Source organism: Pan troglodytes, chromosome X (assembly GCF_028858775.2).
Source record: "Pan troglodytes isolate AG18354 chromosome X, NHGRI_mPanTro3-v2.0_pri, whole genome shotgun sequence".
NCBI lineage: Eukaryota > Metazoa > Chordata > Mammalia > Primates > Hominidae > Pan > Pan troglodytes.
Window position 1 is genome coordinate 24075614 of NC_072421.2, and position 24927 is coordinate 24100540.

General features: G+C 38.2%; 1 non-coding gene across 1 annotated transcript; it reads right to left on the minus strand.

Annotated features, from left to right (window-relative positions):
- Positions 1-23683: 23683 nt before the first annotated feature.
- Positions 23684-23786, minus strand: LOC112207231 (small nucleolar RNA U13). The gene has a single exon (XR_002941681.1). It is a non-coding gene; the product is annotated as a small nucleolar RNA U13 (small nucleolar RNA).
- Positions 23787-24927: the final 1141 nt, after the last annotated feature.

The following is a 24927-nucleotide window of genomic DNA, read 5'->3' on the forward strand; positions in this document are numbered from 1 at the left end:
AAAATGGATGAGACACCAGAATCAGTCAGCCTGCTTACATGCTGAGTCAAAAAAATAGAAATCCCTTGGGGAGATTTGAGCACTTGCTTGGTTCTGGCGGAAGTGCTGCTGATTGAAAAGTGGCAGGTGGCATGTTCTCCTTGGGATAAATGCCCTTTTGAGTCAATTGGCAGGCACCTCAGGGGCCCATGTTTGAATGAAGCTGAAGGGACACTTGGGCCATTTTTCCTCCTGTCTTATTACCAGAAATACAAATTTAGGTAAATGACATGGAGTAGTATTTCTCAGTTCTTTTTTCCAAATGATTTCCCTTTTTACCAAGCATAAATATCTCATGCCCTTTTCTAGTGTTATTTGAAATTACAAAATAAATTAAAATCTGATTTAAAACAAATCATTGTAATGGGACTAAAGATTACTTTCACACTAAGCATTTATTCTTTTAACGTCACTAAACAGGATATGAAAGTTATCAAGTTTTAACCTAAATTTTAAAGTCAAAGTTATGCAGTTACTCAAGTTTCTTGAATGATAAACATATTCTGTAGATCTCATGTGTATTCCTCTCTCTCTCCCCCATACACACACACACACACACACACACACACACATATGCTTTCTTAATGTTGAGCTAGATGCTGTGACCAGTTTATACCTATAAAAGAGCACAAAAATATTTGTTGTTAATATATTTGTGAGACAAGACTTTTACACCTAACATCTAAGTTGGCTATCATTGCAGAGTTATGATACTATGTTGAATTATAGAGACGATAGTGTGAATACCAGGTAAAATGTATTGGTTAGTCAAGTTTCTCCAGAGAAAGAGAACCAATGGGGTGGCTGGCAAGATGGCCGAATAGGAACAGCTCCGGTCTGCAGCTCCCAGTGAGATCAACACAGAAGGCAGATGATTTCTGCATTTCCAACTGAGGTACCCAGCTCTCTATATACATTCTTTCAGTCTCAGTTCCTGATGCCAATTACTTTATTTTCTCAGTTTGGATTCCCAAGGGAATAGACCTGATAGACCAACAAAAAAATTTAAGCCAAGCCACAGGTCAGGTACATAGTCCATGGTTCCATCAACTATGTTCCAGGAGATGGAATCACCTGATCTGTGTAAGACTATCCCTCCTGAACTGGTAATGAGTAGATGTTTTCTCTTAAAAGGAATTTCAAACTGATAAGAACAGATACTACACTTGATCTTAGCCAAAAGCTGGTGGCATCATGCTACCTGACTTCAAACTATACTACAAGGCTACAGGAACAAAACAGCATGGTACTGGTACCAAAACAGATATATAGACCAATGGAACAGAACAGAGGCCTCAGAAGTAACACCACACATCTGCTACCATCTCACCTTTGACAAACCTGACAAAAACAAGAAATGGGGAAAGGATTCCCTATTTAATAAACGGTGTTGGGGAAACTGGCTAGCAATATGCAGAAAACTGAAATTGGTCCCCTTCCTTATACCTTATACAAAATTTAACTCAAGATGGATTAAAGACTTACATGTTAGACCTAAAACCATAAAAACCCTAGAAGAAAACCTAGGCAATACCATTCAGGACATAGGCATAGGCAAACACTTCATGACTAAAACACCAAAAGCAATGGCAACAAAAGCCAAAATAGACAAATGGGATCTAATTAAACTAAAGAGCTTCTGCACAGCAAAAGAAACTATCATCAGAGTGAACAGTCAAGCTACAGAATGGGAGAAAAATTTTGCAATCTATCCATCTGACAAAGGGCTAATATCCAGAATCTACAAGGAACTTAAACAAATTTAGAAGAAAAACAAATAACCCCATCAAAAAGTGGACAAGGGATAGGAACAGACACTTCTAAAAAGAAGACATTTATGTGGCCAACAAACATATGAAAAAAAGCTCATCATCACTGGTCATTAGAGAAATGCAAATCAAAACCACAATGAGATACCATCTCACACCAGTTAGAATGGCGATCATTAAAAAGTCAGGAAACAACAGATGCTGGAGAGGATATGGAGGAATAGGAACGCTTTTACAGTGTTGGTGGGAGTGTAAATTAGTTCAACCATTGTGGAACACAGTGTGGCGATTCCTAAAGGATCTAGAACCAGAAATACTATTTGACCCAGCAATCTCATTACTGGGTATATACCCAAAGGATTATAAATCATTCTACTATAAAGACATATGCACACATATGTTTATTGCAGCACTGTTCACAATAGCAAAGACTTGGAACCCACCTGAATGCCCATCAATGATAGACTGGATAAAGAAAATGTGGCACATATACACCATGGAATACTATGCAGCCATAAAAAAGGATGAGTTTGTGTCATTTACAGGGACATGGATGAAGCTGGAAACCATCATTCTCAGCAAACTAACATAGGAACAGAAAACCAAACACCATATGTTCTCACTCATAAGTGGGAATTGAACAACGAGAACACATGGACACAGGGAGGGGAACATCACCTGCCAGGGACTGTCAGGAGATGAGGGGATGGGGAGGGAGAGCATTAGGAGAAATACCTAACGTAGATGACGGGTTGATGGGTGCAGAAAACCACCATGTCACGTGTATACCTATGTAACAAACCTGCATGTTCTGCACATGTATCCCAGAAGTTAAAGTATAATTTAAAAAAAAAAAAATCTAGAAGGAAAAAAAAGGAACTTCAAGACACACTTGAGAGAAAAGTGGCAGAGTAGGCAGCTCTCATTTTTTCGTGCCCACCCCCACCCCAAAAAATTAAACACAAGCAGAAACTGTCAAAACCAACTGTTTCAGAACTGGAAAACAGTCAAAGGTTTACAACAATCAAGCAAACACTGAATTAAGAATAAAAGCAACTTCAAAACAGTAGGAAAGCTTTGGGTCATTTTTATTTGCCTTTATTCCAAGTCTTCCCTGCCAAAACAGGAGCCTTAGCCCACATTCCCAGTGTAAGACTCTGATCACTGGTGCCAAAGGAACAGAGCAGATCTTATTTGCAGATTATCATTTATGTCTATTCTAGCGTGTCTGTGGCAGGCTATTGATAAAAGGAACTTATCTCTGTTTCACCTAACTCAGACTCACTAAGAAAAAGCAAGAGGCACCACTCAAAAACACTGCAAGCCCAACTAAAAACCCATCAACACCTGGGACAAAAGATTAATGTTGCAATATATAATAAAATGCATAAGGCCTGGGAGCTAAAGTTGGGAAAAATTTCTTTGGAAAATTGGGAAATTCAATAGCACCTATGTATAGCAAGGAATTTATGAAGCAACATAAATGCCAAGGGTAAGATGTATACTTAGAAAACACAGAGAGAACCCTAAGTTTTCATTTTGGGCTGAATATTGGAATCAGTGCAAGCAAGCCTAAATATGGAAGTAGAACTCTGAAACAGAGGTACTGTGGAAAGGCTGAGAGATATGTTTTCCATTTGTGTGTATTGTTGTTGTCTTTTTGTTTTTGTTTGTTTGCTTTTAGCTCCAGACACTCAAGAAATCTCTGTCAAATTTAGTCTAATACTAGGATTACTAGCAAGAACAATCAGACAAGAAGAAATGAAAACCATCCAAATCAAATCAAAAGAAGTAACATTTTCCCTGGTTGCTGATGACATGATCCTATATGTAGAAAATACTAAAGAATCTGCAAAAATAATAATACATGAATTCAGCCAAGTAGAAAGATACAAAATCAACATACAAAACTCAGTGGCATTTCTTTACACCAATAATAATCTCTATGAAAAAAAAAAAACAAGAAAACAATCCCATATACAATACCTAAAAAAATAACTGTTTAGGAATAAATTTAACCAAGTAAGTAGAAGATCCATACACTAAAAACTATAAAAGACTGATGAAAAAAATTGAAGAAGACACAAATAAATGAAAAGATAAACTATATTCATGGATTGGAAGAAATAATATTGTTAAAGTGTCCATACTACCCAAGTGATTCAAGTGATCTACAATTTCAATGCAATCCCTAACAATTATCCAATGGCATTTTCCACAAAAATACAAAAAAAAAAAAAAAAACCTTTTCTAAAATGTGTATGGAACCACAAAAGACCCCTCCTAACCAAAATAATATTAAGACAAAAAAGCAAATGAAGGCATCACACTTCCTGATTTCAACTTATATTACAAAGCTATAATAATCAAAACAGTGTGGTATTGGCAAAAAAAGAGACAAAGACCAAGGGGACAGAATAGGAACCCCAGAAATAAACTCAAGACTATATGGTCAACTAATTTTCCACAAGGGCACCAAGAGTAAACAATGGGAAAAGGACAGTCTCTTTAATAAATGGTAATGGGAAAAGCGGATATCCACAAGCAAAAAAAAAAAAAAGACAAGAAAAGAAACTGGAACTTTCTTTAACCCCATACATCAACTTGAAATGTATTAAAAGACCTGAACATAAGACCCAAAACTGTAAAACACCAAACAAAAAATTGAGTGGAAAAGCTTCATGATATTAGCCTGGGTAATGATTTTTTAGATATCACGCCAAAAGTTCAGGGGAGAAAATCAAAAATGAACCAGTTAAACTATATCAAACTAAAAAGCTTTTCCACAGCAAAGGAGACAATCAACAGAATGAAAAAGTAACCTACAAAATAGGAGAACATATTTGCTAGCCATATACATATAAATATATAAGAAATTCAGACAACTCAATAATAAAAAAATTAAAAATCAGACAACAGACCTAAATAGACCTAAATTTTTACAAAGCAGATATACAAATGGACAATGGGTATATGAAAAGGTGCTCAACATCACTAATCATCAAAGAAATACAACACCATGAGATATTAACTCATACCTATTTGGGTGTTAGATGGCTATTATCAAAAAGACAAGAGATGTGTTAGTGAGGATGTGAAGAAAAGGGAACTCTTGTACACTGATGATAATAATGTAAATTGTTACAGCCATTATGAAAAACAGTATGAAGGTTCCTCAACAAAATTTTCAAAAAGAGCTACAGTATGATACAGCAATTCCTCTTCTGGGTATGTACCTAAAGGAAATGAAATCATCACATTGCAGAGCTATCTGCAACTCAATGTTCACAGCAGCATTATTAACACTAGCCAATATATAAAAGCAAACTAGGTACCCATCAACAGATGATTAGATAAATAAATCATGGTGTATATATACACAATGAATATTATCCAGCCTTAGAAAAGAAAGAGATACTGCCATTTGGGATGACATGGATGAACCTGAAGGACATTATGCTGGGTGAAATAAGTGAGACTTAGAAAGACAAATAATGTATGATCTCACACTTATTTGACTTTTTAAGAAAGTCAAATAAATACAAAGAAAGAGTAGAAAGGTGGATAGCAGAGGTGAGGAGGGAAGGAAATGGGAAGAAGTAGGTCAAAGTAGGTCAAAATTCCACCTAACGACTTTGCAGTTAGGTGGAACAAATAATGTACAGGATAAGGACTATAGTTAATAATATTGTATAACTGAGTATTCATATACAGAGGAATGAAACTGGACCACTCTCTCTCACCATGTACAAAAATCAAAACAAAATGGATTGAAGACTTAAATATAAGACCTCAATCTATTAAGCTACTACAGGAAAACATTGGGGAAACTCTCCAGGAAATAGGACTGGACAAAGGTTTCTTGAATAATACCCCACTAGCACAGGCAACCAAAGCAAAAATGGACTAATGGGATTACATCAAGTTAAAAAGATTCTGCACAGGAAAAGAAACAATCAACAAAGTGCAAAGACAACCCAAAGAATGGAAGAAATTATTTGAAAACTACTCATCTTACATGGGATTGATTAATAACCAGAATATATAAGGAGCTCAAACAGCTCTGTAGGAAAAAATCTAATGATCTGATTTTAAAATGGGCAAAAGATTTTAATAGACATGTCTCAAAAGAAGACATACAAATGGCAATCAGGTATACGAAAATGTGTTCAACATCATTGGTCATCAGAGAAATGCAAATCAAAACTACAAAAAGATATCATCTCACTCCAGTTAAAATGCCTTTTATCCAAAAGTCAGGCAATAATGAAGGCTGGCAAGGATGTGGAGAAAAGGGAAAACTTGTATGCTATTGGTGGGAATGTAAATTAGTGCAACCACTATGGAGAACACTATGGAGTTCTTCAGAAAACTAAAAATAGGACTACTATATGACCCAACAATCCAAAAGAAAAAAAAATGGTATATCAAAGAGATATCTGCATGTCCATGTTTATTGCAGCACTATTCACAAAAGCCAAGATTTTAAAACATCAACATCTGTGTCCATCGACAGATGACTAAAGAAAAAGTGTTACGTATGCACAATGGAGTACTATTCTGCTATAAAAAAGAATGAGATCCTGTCATTTGCAACAACATGGATGGAACTGGAGATTATTATGCTAAGTGAAATAAGCCAGGCATGGAAAGACAAGATTTGCATGTTCTCACTTATTTGTGGGAGCTAAAAATTAAAACAATTGAACTCATGGAGATATAGAGTAGAATGATGGTTACCAGAGGCTGGGAAGGGTAGTGGGGGAGGGGGAGGGGGAAGTGGAGCTGATTAATGGTTACAAAACCTATAGAAAGAGTGAATGAGGTCCAGTATTTGCTAGCACAACAGGGGAACTATAGTCAATAATTTAATTTTACATTTAAAAATAACTAAAAGAGTGTAACTGGATTGCTTGTAACACAAAGGATAAATGCTTGAGGTGATAGATACCCCATTTACCCTGATGTGATTATTACACATTGTCTGTATCAAAATATCTCATGTATCCCACAAATATATACACCTACTATGTACCCATAAAAATTAAAAATAATAAAAAAAAGAGAACAAGATATTGCCTCTGCTCCTAAGCACCTCACTTGTCACTGAGGAGACATGTTAGGTGGTAGCCTGTGGTAAAAGTTTCTCTGTCAGACCTTTAAAGTGTCAGACTTTAGTCTCCTTTCCCTGTAAGTTAATTTTTGCTAGCCTAGAATAAGTCAGCCTCAGAGAAAGCCTGTTTGCCTCAGCTGTTTACCTTGCTGTTTACCTCACTAATGTAGATTTTCTGTACGGATGCAAATCTTCTCCACAAAAGACAGCCTTTCAGAAGTATTCCTGTGGTTTGCAGCCCCTCTGAATAGACATATGGAAATATGCCAAAGAAGGATATTTTGGGGTAAAATATTCTGGTTTACTTCAATAGCAATAAATGCCTACATTGACAACAAGAAAAAGCCCGAATAAACAACCTCACATTATGCCCCAAGAAGCTAGAAAAAGAACAAATAAAACCTGAAAAATCTAATAAAAATTAGTAAATGAAGGGGAAAGGAGCATTAAAATAATAAATCTAAAAATATATTATCTCGAGTAAAGACATATTGCTAAAGAATGTGTATAAAATTCAAGTAAGGCTCGAAGCATGCAAATAATACCATATATTGTCTATACTATATATTACTTGCATATAATAAAAATTTGTAAAAACATGCTCAGAATTGAAACACATCAAATACAGCAGAGGAGGTGTACAATCAGGTTTTCACTCTTTAAAAACTACATTTGACTGCTACTGAAGTTGGGTGATGAAATATTGAATGCATTGGGTGCACTATTCTCTCCTCTTTGGGTTCTGTTTAAAAATTTTGATGATAAAGTTACTATACAGAACAAACAACTATAAAAAAATCAAAAAACTTTAAGACAACTGGAAAATTTTGATTACAGTCTGGGTATTAGATAACATTAAGAACATTTTACTAATTCTTCAGGTACAATAATAGTGAAACTGCCTTTGCAAAAATTATAGCTGAGGAAATTATGACAGTGAAAGAGATCTGACCTAACCAACTCCATCTTGCTTTCAACCTTGAAGCTGTCTTTTCTCATTCCTAGGAATGGGCCAAGCTAACTTTGGGAGAAATTTAGTTTATAGTTTAAATATTAGTCCTTCCCCACAACTAAAATATTCTTGTAAAACTAATGAAAGGCCACCAAGTGAGGATGGGAGGAGCTTGAATTCTACATAATTACCAGCAATTATTCCAGAGGTCATAAGATTTGCAACTTTCCCAATTACTACTGAAGATAACATCACTATTGTAGAATCTAAGATTGGCCTTTTGAGATGTCTTTTCACGTTTTTCCATTTCTGACAACCAGATGGCTCCACCTGGACCTGCCAACCAGTCCTGTGGCCCCCACCCAGGAACTGACTCAACGTAAGAGGACAGCATCAACTCCCTATGATTTCATCTCCGAGCCAACCAATCAGCACTCCCAACTTACTGGTCCCCTACGCAGCAAATTATTCTTAAAAACTCCGATCCTCAAACTCTCAGGGAGACTGATTTGAGTAATAAGTCTCCAGTCTCCTGGACAGCCAGCTCTGTGTGAATTAAACACTTTCTCTATTGCAATCCCCTGTATTAATAAATTGGCCCTGTCTAGACAGCAGGAAAGGAGAACCCATTGGGTTGTCACAATAGCACAATGGTCATGTGAATGAAACAAATGATCTCAGTAATTCATACCAAAATATTTACAACTGAACAACATCATGTCTAGGATTTTCTTTAAAAACATTCTAGCAAAATTTTAAGAAGGGGTAGAGGAGGATAGGTGAAAATTAGATTGGCAAATGTTGCTAATTGTTAAAACTGAATAAAGGTTACATGAGTATTCATTATAATATATATTTCACTTTGGTATATTTAACTTTGTATACACAATATTATATTATACTACTACAGGGGCTAAGGGAAAACTCCCCCTTTGACCTCTGAAATTTCACTGAAAAATTAACTGATAAAAGGCAGATTAATAGGAGAAATGGCATACAAATGTATTAGCATGCACAGGGGAGAATCGCAGAGTGATTACTCAATATCTCTCATAGGGCCCAGATAATTATATAGCCTTATTTCAGAGGGGAGCAGGGAGATGGGGAATATAGGTAATTCTGTTGAGGGGCAATAAGTGATTTGCTAGGGAGAACAAGTGGATCAAGGAATGGAGATTAACTTGTAAGAGTTTCTCTTAGAAAACTGAATGAGCCTGAGAGATAGACACTATTTTGTGAAAGGGTCTGTTCAGTCCTGGTTACATTCTTGGTCTTTTCCACAATAAATAATGAGATAACAGGGAATGGAAGGAAGAACAATTGTTCTCCTTGGTGGGTCCTTCTGGTTTTTATGTAGATAGGGGAAAAGTTTCTTCCAGTGTCTGTTGGTCTCTAAGAGCCTTTAATTCAAATTACTCATTTTAGCAGGAAGCCATATTGGGGGATGAAGGTCCCTGCACTCCTTCAGTATATTATATTAAAATGTTATGATTTGAAAATGCTAGAGGTAGGTACACAGATATTCATTACATTTCTTCTTTTTATATGTTGGAAATACTGTTTAATTTTAAAAAGGGAAAAAACTTATTTAAAAAATTGTATACATTCTCCATATAAACCTTACCAGTTTCTCACAAATATTTCTGTAATACTGCTCTTTAAAACTCAAAAAAGCCTACATGTCCTGCAAAGTAGATTTTTTAAAAAGATCTTTATCTCAGAAATGTCATATGTTCTAGAAAAACCCCAAGACCTTAGAATTCATTTTTAAACTAAAATTTCAAAGATGCAGGAGGCTCCTAACCTTGTTTTCTCTTTGTATTTCCAAAGATCTGTCATGCCCTTTTAATACAATGCCTTCTTTATCCCCCAAAGAATTCCTGCTGCTTAACATCTCTGTGAAACCCCTATGGTGCTATGAAGTAGGGTAAATAAAATATGCTCCCCTTGGAGGAAAAGTGTGTGTCCATAAGAAGTAACTTACCTCTTGGAGGCAAAACACACCCATTTCACTCCCAGAAGAAGATTGTATGCTTTGTCCTGTCAAAATGTAGGACTGTGTATGGGGAAGGTGGAGAGGGAGATAAAATTTGAGAAGTTAATGAATCAGGAGGCATGGAATATTAGAAAAAGCACCAGGCCTGGAGCCAGCTCCACCATGTATTAGCTGCATAGTCTTGGACAAGCTGTTTTAGTGTCTCTACATTTCAGAGAAGTTGTAATAGGTTTATATCAGTGGTCTTTAATCCTGACTGCACCTTAGAATTCCTGGAGATCTTTTTAAAACTTCTAATGCCTGGGCCCTACCCCATTCAAAAATCCCTGGGATACATCTGAAGCAAGGACCATCCTTAATGCTCCTCAGGTGATTCTAAGCTGCAGCCAGGGTGGTGACCCACTGGTTTTGTACCTGTCCAGTGGATTCATTTTGCCCACTGCCCAAATAGAGCTGATTTATCAAGACACAGGAATTGCAATAGAGAAAGAATTTAATTCATGCAGAGCCGACTGAATGGGAGACCAGAGTTTTATTATTACTCAAATCAGTTTCCTAATCTCAGATACTAGGGTTTTTCAAGCATAGTTTGATGGTAGGGGGCAAGGGAGTGGTGAGTTCTGACTGGTTGGGTCAGAGATTATATCACAGGAAGTCCTCTTGAGCTGAGTCAGTTCCTGGATGGGGGCCACAGGAACAGTTGGCAGGCCCAGGTGGAGCCATCGGTAGTCAGAAATGGAAAAACCTGAAAAGATATCTCAAAAGGCCAGTCTTAGGTTCTACAATAGTGATATTATCTGCAGGAGTAATTGGGGAAGTTGCAAATCTTGTGGCTAATTTGTTAGTCTTACAAAGGCAATCTGGTCCCCAGGCAAGAAGGGAGTTTGCTTTGCGAAAGGGCTGTTATCATCAAAGTTAAACTATAAACTACATTCCTCTCAAAGTTAGTTTGGCCTATGCCCAGGAATGAACAAGGGCAGCTTGAAGGTTAGAAGCAGGATGGAATTGGTTAGATCAGACCTATGAACTATCATAACTTTCTCACTGTTATTATTTTTGCAAAAGTGGTTTCAGTCTAGATCTTGAAGGTCCCCTCCAGCTTATCATTCTACTTGGATATACCTGTAGGAAACTGTGATAGCTATAATTTTTGCCTTCCTAACATGCTTCTTCCATAGCTTCTTCCAGTCATAACCACCTTCTGTTGGAAAACATGTTCTATGTAGTTCTGTGGGGTTAATGCCTCCCTCATCTTACATTCAGCACTATTCCAGTTTTATTATACTAACTACAATATATACTGTAGCAGGACAAGCCGCAGACAAAACTCCTCAGATATGGAGTTAAAGAAGGAAGAGGTTTATTTGGCCGGGAGCATCGGCAAGACTCCTCTATCAAGAGCTGAGATCTTCGAGTGAGCAATTCCTGTCCCTTTTAAGGGCTAACAACTCTAAGGGGGTCCACATGAGAGGGTCGTGATCCATTGAGCAAGCAGCGAGTACATGACAGGGGCTGCATGCACCGGTGGTCAGAGTGAAACAGAACAGACCGGGAAGTTTCACAATGTCTTTCTACAGTCTATAGATAAAATCAGTTGCTAGATCAGGGGTCGAATTTTAACTACCAGGCTCAGGTCAGGCAGGCCCAGGCCTGGTTTCGGGCCTGGTTCCTTGGTTTCGGGTCTGGTTCCCAGGCGCCAGACTACCTGCCTTTTAGTTTTGCTTCTCTTTCCTTTTCTGAGTATAAAACAATATAAAACAACATGAGAGGGTCTGTCTCTCTTCTCTCAATACCATAAAGAACAATCAAGCAATAGTTATAGCTGTACCCAATGAACACTAAAAATCGTAAGAGTTCACAGCCTGAAGGACCCAAATAAAACATCCTAAGATCACAGTTTTTTGTTTGATTTTTTTCTGAATTGGGCAAAAAACATATAAAGATATATTCAGTGATCAAATCCCTAAGATTCTATAAAGCTTTATTTATGACAATTGCCTGCTCCACAAAACCCCTAAACTTTTTTCTGTTAAAGAACATTTACAGAGTGGGCATTCAAACCCAGAAAATCTGAATCCAGAACCTCTACTCTGAACTACAAGTCCATATCATCCCAGAATAATGGGATATGCTATTTATTTGCCTTGGGATTAATAGAGGGTAAATAACCCTTTCAGAATTATTACTGGTGATATAAAAAATTTAGCTATGCTCCTGAATTTAAAATATTGTAGTACATTTTAAATTACTGTATTTAAAAACAAAATGTTACCATCTGGATATTCCTTTAACTTCTACAAGTAGGGAAAACTCATATTTAAGTCATTTGTCCTCAGGCCACTTTTGTCTTAAAGGTCTAATCTATCTGGGCTGGGTGTGGTGGCTCACGCCTGTAATCCCAGCACTTTGGGAGGCCAAGGTGGGGGGATCACCTGAGGTCGGGAGTTCGAGACCAGCCTGACCAACATGGAGAAACCTCACCTCTACTAAAAATAAACAATTAGCCAGGCATGGTGGTGCATGCCTGTAATCCCAGCTACTCGGGAGGCTGAGGCAGAAGAATCGCTTGAACCCAGGGGGTGGAGGTTGCAGTGAGCCGAGATGGCGCCATTGCACTCCAGCCTGGGCAACAAGAGCGAAACTCCGTCTCAAAAAAAAAAAAGAAAAATAAAAGTTCTAATCTATCTGCCATAAATTTACCCTCCAAGTCCAGATAACCTATGACTCAGTTTCTCTCACTCCCTCTGACCACTTGGGTAAACACTTGAGACCAGGAAAGGAAATATACTAGATGCTGTATTTAGCTTCAGAACTATACATTTCTTGTGGTTATGTGAAGTGATAACATTTGTAGAAGCTGAGTGAAGGATATAATGGAATTCTTTGTATTATTTTTGTAACTTTTGCTAAGTCTGAAATTATTTCAAAATGAAAAAATATTTAATTTAACATCATGTAGTCATTCTAATAAAAACACTTTGATACAACTGTTCAGGGGGAAATAGCGAAAAAAAAATTTAGAAAGGCCAGAGCTACGTTTTTAATATAAAATTGAAAGTTATATGAAAGGTACATAAAACTATGTGTAACCAGACTTGTTTTTACTGACTATTCACATCAGAGAAGACTTGAGGGAATGGTTACTTCAGAATTAATCTGTAATAGATCACTCTCTAGACATTTTCTACATTTGTTTCCCCTTCAGTTTCAGTGTCATCTAATCCCTTCACCGTGGATACTAAAGCTTTAGATAAAGAAAGGAAACATTAGAGAAATACTGGATAGACACCCATGATGAAGTTGAGGCAAAAATGTCTCAAGAGGACCAGCAGAAGGAGTGGAAGATAAAGAAGAAAAAAGAAAGTCAGTGCACTTGGTCCCAAAGTTGAGGGAAAAAAAAAAAGATGTTGCTGCCCTCTATTCCTCCCTCCTTCCTAGCCCCCAATTAACTCATCATTCCTGAAACGCTCTCATAAAATTCTAACCAAATTCAATGTGGCTAATAGTTTTCATTTCCTACCAACTGCTAGGAAAATGTGGTCCCTCAGTGAAAACATCAACAAATCTCTTAATCTTGTAAAAAGAGAATGTAAAATGTTTCCAGTTTGAGACCTGTCCTCATAAAACACACCTTTTTTAACCTCTTTAGAGAAAGTAAACTCAGTTGGGGGTATAAATAAACAATGGTTTCAACCTTGAAAGAGGGACTATTGCATAAATTAAATAAACCTTAAAATTAACTTCAAAATTAAATAAAAAGTATGCTCTTTTCTAAATAAATCAAATCAGTACTTTGTTAATCTGTTTAAATTATTACTTTCCTTACTGAAGAGAAACTAGACATTTCAAACCTGGTCATGGATCCTATTCCTAATTGTCATATCTCCACAAGCAGGAAGATGCTAATTAAACAAACTCAAGGAGCACTTTGGAACCCACTCTTCACTTTTCAGTCTTTATCAGTTGAAGATGTCATATTTTGGAAATTTACATTTCCATCATACATTATGTTTAATACTAAGTTCATTTTTGCAAAATGGCCAGTAGATGACAAGCTTTGACATAATTTGCAGATCACTGAAAGGACTTTTCCCCCTCATTCCTCTCAGTGTTGTCTTTTGGTATGATTGCGTCTCCATGATGAGGGAAGGGGCTCATCTAAGCCAAGATGGGTGGCAGCATTTAATGTATCCATGGTCCCTGCCAAGAAAAGCCATGAACACAAAAATGTCATTCAGACCAGAGGCCTGAAAAGAGTTGGAAAACCTCTAACAGTCTAAGGAATAGACCTAGGAAAATAAAAAGGCTCTTGTCTAGGCCAAAGTAAATACCAAATATACCTTATAAAAAGAGCAATGATCCAGAAATGAGATCTAGGTTCTGGCCTAGGCTCTGCTACTAGTTGGATAAGTTGTATTGAGGAAATTTTGCATTCATTTTTAAAGGGTTGATATATCTTCTTAAGGTCATTTGTGGAGCTTAGGACAACAATCGTGAAGTTAGATAAATTTCAAGGTATATATCCAACATTAGCATTCTGTGACAGTATGAGACTATACAAACCTTTGAAGCATATTACTAAATAATACCAGACTCTTATTAGAGTAGGTTTGGACCTGAGGTTTGAAAGCCTAAACCAAACAATTTTCACCAGTGTTGGGACTCAGAAAACAATACCTCAAAATGAAAGCCCCAGAAGCAGTCTCAGAAGCAAAAGCTTTTCTCTGACCTTTTCCTGCCCATCTGTCTCTCACTCTTATTTGCCTCCAGGGCTAGCCATTGAAACTAAAATCTCTCTTACCCAAGGCAAGTTACAGAAATCAGAACCCCTTTTTTCCAAAGCTAGTCATAAACCTAAAAATATTACTCTAATTTTTCCTTTTCCTCTTTATATGAAAACTAGCTTTTAACAATTATCTGACCTACCTTAGGAAGGAATGCATGCTCAGAGAGATCAAGAAAAATCGAGACAGACAAACCTTGATGGGTTCCCCCATTCAGTCTTTTATCATTAGATCATACTCTTTCCCTCCAATCATATTTGGACATGGCTGTCCATACCTTGTTGAACCGAAAAATGGGCAATTTTACCTTTACCTTTGGGTCTTCATTCTGAAGGCTGCCATATATACATGTTACATAAATTTATATGCCTTTTCTCCTATTAATCTGCCTCATGTCAGTGATTTTTCAGTGAACTTTTAGGAGGGCAATGACTTTAGCTCCCACAGTTTTGGTGCTATGTGCAGGGTCACCAAAGCTGCTCTGCTCTTCCGAAAGCCACCGTAAAAAAAATCCAGAACTTGATCAGCTGGTAATAGGGTGAAAATCTCTTCCCAGTCAGGCTCTCAACCTCTCTCTCTGTGCAATCTGGTTGAACAGATGATATAAATCACTGTTTGTCTCCTGTGAGATTTTAATTAATGGGAAAAAATCATTATGACTAGTCTTGGGGTACCAGTGACTAGTCTCCGGTGTACTTTTTGATACTTTCTGGTTATAAATATTCATATTGTTTAATCCATTTCCTCCCAGAAATACTCTTTTCCTTTGTCTTCTTCTTTCTGTATTGTTCTGTCATAAAGAGGGGTACCAGATAAAGTTCCTTCTTCTCTAGTTTTATGTCCTTGAGAATTTGACTTGTGATCAAGTGGGAGAACTCTCTTGATCTTCACCATATGGGGCCATGATTTTTGGGTGACATCAGGTGACCAGTCTAAAAATGGCTGGGAACACAAGATTTTTTTTGTTCCAAATGTGCCAAGCCCTCAGGAGGGTTTGTCATACAATGTCCCATCCATAAGGAGCTTTGGTCTTCTCAACCCTTATTGCCTAGTTAATACTTAAAAAGTCCAATCCCAGGAGGGCCTACCCAGTGTCACAGATTAAGGGACCTGTGACTGGCAGTCCCCCCACACAAATCTGTGGGTTATCAGAGGCAAACACCACCCTTAACTGTCTGTGACAAGAGTCATTTGCTATCTCAGCCTATTCCTGAGAGTACATTACTTTGAGAGAGAACTTTAAAATTATTCCTTCTATGCCTTAAAATGACATCCCAAACTTTACATAAGAGACTTTTAAATAGAGTTGCTATTAAAACAAACTACACCATTAAAAATTCTAGTTGTCAATGGCCAAAAGAGAAATCCTTTAAATTTGACTAAAATTCTTAATTAAAAAAAATTTAGAGATCTCTCATTCTAAACAATTACCTTGTATTTATGACAAGGTCAGTTTTTTAAAAAGATACATAATAGTGTCATGACTAGCCTTAAAAATTCTCTTAACTAAATTAAAAAACAAAAACAAAAAGCTAACCTAAAACAAAGTTAAAAATCCTTTATGAAAAATCCTCCGAGGGAATAACAACAGAAGCCATGCTGCCTTGTGCTCTAATAGACAAAATTCCACACTTTTACTGCCATTGCCTGGGTTTCACTCCTGCTCAAAAAATCCGATTCATTTAATATTTGTGTGACTTTTAACGTTTTGGGGGTACCCATTTGTTATAAGTCATTTTCCCTTGTACAGATAGCTTTTGATTTCCTGTCTTCCTCTCTTTTTTTTTTTTTTTTTTGAGAAGGAGTCTCACTCTGTCGCCCAGGCCGGAGTGCAGTGGTGCTATCTCGGCTCATTGCAAGCTCCGCCTCCCGGGTTCATGCCATTCTCCTGCCTCTGCCTCCCGAGTAGTTGGGACTACAGGCGCCTGCCAACGCGCCCGGCTAATTTTTATTTTATTTTATTTTATTTTATTTTTGTATTTTTAGTGGATGGGGTTTCACCGTGTTAGCCAGGATGGTATCGATCTCCTGACCTCGTGATCCGCCCGCCTCGGCCTCCCAAAGTGCTGGGATTACAGGTGTGAGCCACCGTGCCCGTCCCTGTCTTCCTCTTTTTGAGACGACATCTGGACTTTTGGGCCTTTATGTATACACGGTCAGCTATAAAACCGAGACCCTAAAAAATATGGCCAAACAAAAATGTGGATTATATATACTTCATTTGTTATTAAGAAAACTTTTCTTTTTTCTTTTTTTTTTTTTCGGAGACGGAGTCTCGTTCTATCACCCAGGCTGGAGTGCAGTGGCATGATCTCGGCTCACTGCAACCTCCGCCTCCTGGGTTCAAGCGATTCTTCTGCCTCAGCCTCCCAGTAACTGGGATTACAGGGGCCCACCACCATACCCAGCTAATTTTTTTGAATTTTTAGTAGAGATGGGATTTCACCATGTTGGCCAGGATGGTCTTGAACCCCTGACCTCAAATGATTCACCCGCCTCGGCCTCCCGAAGTGCTGGGATTACAGGCGTAATCCCAGCCACCGCACCCGGCCAACTTTTCTTTCTTTAAGCCGTCTTTGGGATAGTTCTAGATCTTATGAGGACTGCTTTGTACCTTTTATAGATGCTTCATGCATCCTTGGTTAAGTCATAAGGTTAACCGAGTCTTAACTTTAAAAGGTACCTTTAGTCTAAACAACAAAAAAAGCAATCTTCATGTTTGTTGATGTATAGACTACTCAAAAAGTTCACTAAAACATCTGATATAAACTACAAACCAGAAAAGTTATCAGATTGCCACTATCTGCTCTCACTTCATCTAAAGATGTTTCCAGCCCAACATCTAAAAATCTTCTCAACTGGCTGCCCTCGACTCAAAAACTGAGTTTACAGTTTATTCTAGCCATTAATCTTTATTTTTATTTTCTTTCCATGGAAATGCCTCTTATCTGATTGTCAAATAATATAAAAGCCAGACTTTGGCGAAAGTCCATCTATAACATCACTGCCTAAAATGAGATACAAGTATAAATATTAACTGTTCAACTGAACTGGCCTATTATCAGGACTTAGAGACTTACTCAAATGGCTTAAAAGACAACCCACCAACCCAACTTCTGATTGAGAAACTTCTTGAGGAAGTTTCATACTGGGGAATGTTGAGCTTCAGAAAACAATACCCAAAAATAAAGGCCTCAGAATCAGTCTCAGAAGCAAAAATTTTTCTCTGACCTTTCCCTGCCCTCCTATCTCTCAATCACATTCTCTCCCAGGGCTAGCCATAGAAACTAAAATCTCTCTTTCCCAAGGCAAGTCACAGAAACCAGAACTCCTCCCTAAAGCTAGTTATAAAACCTAAAAAATGTTTCTCTAAGTTCCCCTCCACCTTTATATATAAAAACTGGCTATAAAAAATCATCTGATCTATTGGGTCCCACCCCACACCCAGAAGGAAGGAATGGATGCTCAGAGAGGCCAAGAAAAATCTAGACAGACAGGCCTTGATGGGTTTCCCCACTCAGTGTATTAGCATTATATCATATCCCTTTCCTCCAATCATATTTCTACATGGCTGTCCGTATTTTGTTGAACCTAAACATGAAAATAGACAATTTCCCCTGTATCTTTGGGTCTTCATTCTGAAGGCTCCTGTGTATACTCGTTAAATAAATTTATATGCCTTTTCTCCTATTAACCAATTGCCTCATGTAACTGATTTTTTAGCAAGCCTTAAGAGGGCCAAGAGTTCCTCTTGACTCCTACACCAGGAACATGAGAACATGAGAGAAAAGGAAGAACACAGTTTTTGAAAAGATGCAGGGAATCTGAAAACAGTATCAATAAACATGGGTGACCTCACAACTCTACCAAGAAACAGCACTACTTAACATGTTAGAAGTATTCTGCCTCTCCCTTAGAGCAAATAGGTCTTTCATTATTGTTTATCTGAACTGTGTTGAGGAGTTTTTGTTTGTTTTCAGACAAGGTCTCATTCTGTTGCCCAGGCTAGAGTGCAGTGACACGATCTCAGCTCACTGCGGCCTTGACCTCCTTACCTCCTGGACTCAAGCAATCCTCCCACCTCAGCCTTCAGAGTAGCTAGCACTACAGACATACACCACCACATCCGGTTAATTTTTGTATTTTTTGTAGAGCCAGGGTTTTGCCATGTTGCCCAGGCTGGCCTCAAACTCCTGGGCTCAAGTGATCCTCCTGCCTCAGCCTCCCAAAGTGCTGGGATTACAGGCATGAGCCACCATGCACGATGGAGGAGTTTTCTTAAGGTTACAGACCTTGAGCACTTCTGAAATTTAAAAGCTATAAAAACAATGAGAAATGACCCATATTTATTTTATTCTGTATCACCAGCCTAATTCTTCACCATTTTGGGTTATATAGTCAGTTAGCAACAGCCTATTGACTATGAATTTGGTATAGAGCATTGTACTATGGAATAAGAATGTACAAAACAATTAAAAAAGATAGACCCTGCCCTCAGAGAGCTCATAATTGCATTGGAAACACAGATATGCAATCAGTAACATGATTTGCAAATACATGTATGATTTTCAAATATGTATTAAAATATTCACAATATGCATGTATGCATATATGTGTATGTATTCACAAAATGCTCACTCGAATAACTAAATGAAAAAGACAAGATTAAGTGTTAGTAAGGATTTACAGCAATTACAATTATCGTAAAATATTGGTGGGAATGTAAACTTGTATAATCACTTTGAAAAACTGTTTGTCAGTATCTACTAAAACTGAATGAACATATATATACTCTATAGCCCAGGAATTCTTCTAGGTATGTACTCAACAGTAATGTACATATATGTTCTTCAAAAGATATTTACAAGAATATTAATAGCAGCATTATTCACAAGAGTCAAAAACTGGAAACAATGCAAATGGCCCTCTACAATAAAGTGAACAAGTTATTGTGGTATATTCATTTAACGAAAAGGTATACAATTATGGAAGTGAAAAAACTGCAAATACACATAATAACATGAATAATTTCTCAAACAAGGCTGAGTTTCAGTAGAGTTAAGATGGTATTAGGTGAATGTTGACAGAAAGAAATGATAAACAAGAGAGTAAAGACCATATGATTCCATTTATATCAAGTATAAAACCAGGCAAAACTAATCTATGCTATTAGATGTCAGGTGAGTGATTACCCTCAAGGGAGTAGTGACTGGAAGGGAGCACAAGGGGAGTTTCTTGGATGCCGGGAATGGTCTGTTTCTTAATCTGGGTCCGGGTTACATGGATATGTCCACTTTGTGAAAATTAATTGAGCTGCACACTTATAATATGTGCCCTCTTCCATATGCATGTTATAAAATAAAATTTACATGTTATAAAATAAAATTTACTTCAATAAAATTTACATGAAAATACACATCTTTATATACCCCCAAATACAAATACATTCAGGATAAATGAACAGCCCACCATGAATACCAAGGAATCCTGTAAGTAGGAATAAAAGTCTTATGTGTAGAAATATGTAGGAATCAGAATCAAATGGGACATAACTAAGAAGATATCTCAGGGTGAGGTTGCAGTCAGGTTTTGAAGAAAGAGCTTACAAATTGGAGGGAGGAGTGGTGAGGAGTTTAGGACAGTTAAAAAGCTGTTTTCAAATGAGATAAATAACACGTATAGAAGCACTAGTCATGATATGGCTTGAGTTGTGACTTCTTTTTATAACTTGGAGAAGTATAAACTACCAAAATAATATGGGCTTTTGACTTTCTGTTCTTCTTGTTCTGGATTCCTATGTTACAGTGTAGTATTGTGTCAGACCATGACCCCCTCCCCAAGGGCTAGTACCAAGTCTTACTCATCTTTATATTACTACCATCTGAAACGAAAGCTATGAAACCTCAGATAAAAAATGCTTATAGCTTTTGTTAACTAATAATGAACAAGTAACTGGCAAATTAATCAAATAGGTATGTGGAAACTGTCTCATATTGGTTTTTTGTCTTGTGTATTGTTTAAGTTACAATAATAGAGTTGGGATGTCAGAAATTTTCTGAAGCCGACCACAGTCCCCAGCTGTGGCTTAGTAACCAAGGAAAACCAAGGATTTCTCCTTCTGATCCAGCAATCGGCACAATGCCAGGTGAGTCAGTGACCGGTAGAGCAGGTGGTGACACATTCTAATCATAGCCCAGCTCTAGGCAAACAGCAGCTGCTAAGAGTTCCTGCTGGCCTGAGTAAGTTTTCCAGGCCCAGCCAGCCAAGAGCAGCCCTAGTTAAAAGCTGCCAGCAGTTTTCCCATCTGTCTCCCTCATGCTACTTGTGACACTTCACACATCTCACCCCAAAGTGCACTGGGACTCTTGCTCCCCGTCTCTACTAAAACTACAAAAATTAGCCGGGCATGGTGGTGCACATCTATAATCCCGGCTACTTCAGAGGCTGAGGCACAAAAATCTCTCGAACTCAGGAGGCAGAGGTTGCAGAGAGCTGATATGGTGCCACAGCACTCCAGCCTGGGCAACAGAGCAAGACCCCTTCTCAAGAAAAAAAAAAAAAAAAAAACAATGGGCAGAAGTGGCTTAGCACACAGTACTATGGCCATCTTCCCCAAAGCTTTGACTACAGCAACGAATGTGAGACTTAGCTCTGCAAGGAGACCCAAATCACAGCCACTTCATGCTGATCATCAGTTCTTTGCTACCTCCACAGTAATTCTAGGGATCATGCCAGCCCTGGAGGTGGGGAGTCCTGGGGGGAGGGAAAAAGGGTGCAGGCTACAGTGGGTCAGGATTCTAAGGGAAAACACTGAGTGAGGAAGCTGTAAGGGCCTTCTTAATGACTGGCTTCTTGAGCTGAAACTGGAAATCAGAGCCCTCTGGTTATGGACATTGGATTTTTCATATCCCAGAGAACGGTTGTTATATGTTTTTTTTTTTCTCTCTGAGAAGCCAACACAAACATTTCAGGGTCTCTGAAGAGTACATTGTGTCCTCCCTAATTCTCAGTGACTCCTGCTAATTTTCCTTGAGATGTAATGAAAAGAACCCTGGGTACATTATCAGGCTGGGTTCAAACTCTATTTCAGCTGCGCTTCTCCATTCTAGCTGTGCCACTCCAGGCAAATTAGTTAGTTCCTCCGCTGATAAAATAGTGTCATCACAAAGCTCAATGATAAATACTAACTTGGTCTCCACCATATGTCAGGCACTGCTCTAGCTGCTCATTCTGGATTTACTGCAACCCTGTTGGGTAGAAGCTAATATTACTACCCTTTATACTGAAGGAAACCAAAATATTTCACTCTAAAATATATTTCCTTGACATACTTCAATATGGCTAATCAGAACGGCTGGAAATACAAGAATAGCTAAAAAGCTTTCTTTTGTGGGGAAGATATGTATCTGTAGAGAAAATCTGCATGGATGCAGCCAGGCTGTCTCTGAGGCCCTCCCTTGTTCAAAAGATGAACTGAGAGTCTGACACCTTTCAAGGCCTGAAAGAAACATTCACTAGCTCTCTGAGGACTGCTACCAGTGAGGTTTCTTCTACATAACAAAACTCCCTTTGTTAGCTAAGCCTCCTCTTCTCCCCCTCCCATAACCTGCCTTGCCACTGTAACCTGATTTCCACCATAACTTATTTTGGCCGTGCTCTGAGATCACAATCTTTCTGTAGCCTCAAGATGATATATAAGCCTCTGTACCCCATTAGAGGGTTGGAGTAATCATTCTGTGATTTTCCTTCAATGCACATGAATACATTTCTCTGCCTTTTCTCTTATTAATCTGCCTTTTGTCAGCGGATTTTTCAGCAAACCCTCACGGGGCCAAGGGGCAGTTTTCTCCTGGCTCCTATGACACAGATGAAGAAATGAGGCACAGAGAGGGTATGCAACATTCCCAGGGTCACACAGATATTAGCAGGTGTGAAGTTTGAACTCAGGCAAACTGGCTCCAGGCCTGACCTTTTAACCACCATCTCCCAGAAGGTCAAAGTGCCTGGGAAACATGGAGATGGAACTTAACACTTGATGTATTTTACTTTTTGAAAGGTAATGTGGTGCAATGAAAAGAACTTGGGTTTTAGAGTCAGACTAACTAAACTCGATTTAATTGCTGTGTGATCTTGGGCAAATTACATCATTTCTCTGAGTCTCAGTATCCTAAAAATGAAGTTGCAATCATCATCCATACATTAGAGGGCTGCTGGGAGATGTGCACTTACAGCACCAAACCTGGCACTTGATGGGCACTCAAGTGAACATTAACTTTAATCCTCTTCCTAGGCAGGCATATGTAGAGCACTGAAATACTCTTCTGTGAGTATCCTAACATGTTAAGCCTTTCTTCCTTCTAATAACTTAAAGAAAACAAACAGGACAAATAAAAGCCATCCGCTCATAGTGATAGACAGGAGACAGCCAAGAGTCCCTGGTGAAACCCCACCTTCAGGCCTAAAACAGCCTGAAGGCTGAAAAACTGGCCTGCTGGTCCCGGATGAAGCCTGCCCTTTCCCAGCTGATTCCTTCGGAATAATGCCCACCTGCTCACTGGGAAGATTGGGTGGAGTCTCAGGAAGTTCGTGCCATCTGCAGGGGGAAGGAGTCTGGCCTCTCCTGTTCCTGGGTGGTGACCTGGGATTCAATCTGTGAGGGAGGAAACCTGCTAGCAGGACTCTCACTTTGCTGAGCGTTATTTTTCCTTCTTCTTTTTGCCCAATAAATTCCATTTTCCTCACCCTTCTATGTGTCTGCGAGCCTAATGTTTCTTGGTCATGTGACAAGAGCCCGGTGTGAGCTGAACTAAGGAGAAAGTTCTGCAACAATAGTACCTCAGGGTCTCTCTGCAACTTTCCTGGGACTTTTTTCTGATGGAAGGAAAATAAGAAATAGGAAAGATGTTTAAGGAAGCACCCATCCCTGTAATAAACGATACCAAATAAGACAGAATGGGCAGCCGGAGTGATAGTCATCTTCTTAATGTAATCAACTAGTATTCTGCCAAATTCCTCTTTATTTTTTTGTCAGGTCAGACGGGTAATGTGCCAACGTCTAACAAGATTCGAGGGTGGTACATCTCACACATGCATGTGAACACCCAATCGTCATGCTCGGGAACTATAAAGGGATCTCCAAATTCCTCTTTAGATAACTAAACCTACTGCAAAGTTGATTTAACCTCTGAGAAACTGAAATGCTGCCTTATGATACAGCATTTTTAAAATTTTTCTCTCAAATCTCAAATGCTTTAAGACAAATCCACTTCTTTCTTTCATCTTAGGGTAATAAAATCATTATTCAAACTCTGCAAAAGCATGAATCTCATTTCCTTGCCCCCATCTCTACTGAGATATTTTACCAACTAATATTTACTATACAGAGTGGGCCTGTTTTAACATTGCACTCCAGAAAGCCTTTTACTAAACTATTTTCTTGAGAGCACGGTATCTTGCCGTAAAGACAATAACTCCCAAGATCTTTTTTCATAACCTCTATTAGAATGTAAATCACAATAGCAAATACGCACTGACACAAGTACCCTGTAGGTTAAGTTGCTTACACCTGACTAGGAATTGCCACAAAACCCTGATCAAATTTGTCAGGTTTGACGTAGGATTCTAAGACTTAAATTAATAAGCAATATTTTCAATATCTCCCCAGAACTCCCAAAGCTATATCTGAGACAATGATAAAAATCCATGAAATTAATTTCATCCTCAAAATCAAAGCAGCTGCATTAATAATTAACTTAATACATTTCAAAGCCATCTCAATTGTGCCTACAAATCTAGCACAGATTGAGATCAAACCTGGAACACAATTCCATTTTCCAAACTATGAATTAATGCTGATGAAGAGTGAAACTGCTGACCCAAAAATACCTATTACGTTAACCATCATTCACAGCAGCAGCAGCAGCATCCTGTCCTTTGCACAAGAAGTAGACACCTATTGACTCACTTTTTAGAAGGCTCTGTCCTTGAAATATTTGGTCAGTTAGAATGTTGAACTTGATCCAGACATCTTTACTCAATTTCAATTCTGATCAACCTTTTCAAGGACTCTAGCCAGGGTTAAATGAGCAGTCTATGGCCAAGAACTAACACAAAGTTAACTGTTTTACCAGGAAATCAAACACTTTACCTTGATCCAATAAGCATCTACAGAGTTATGGTGAATCACACTGATATGGTTTAAATCTGTGTCCTCACCCCAATCTCATGTTGAAATGTAATCCCCAATGCTGAAGGTGGGGCCTGGTGGGAGGTGA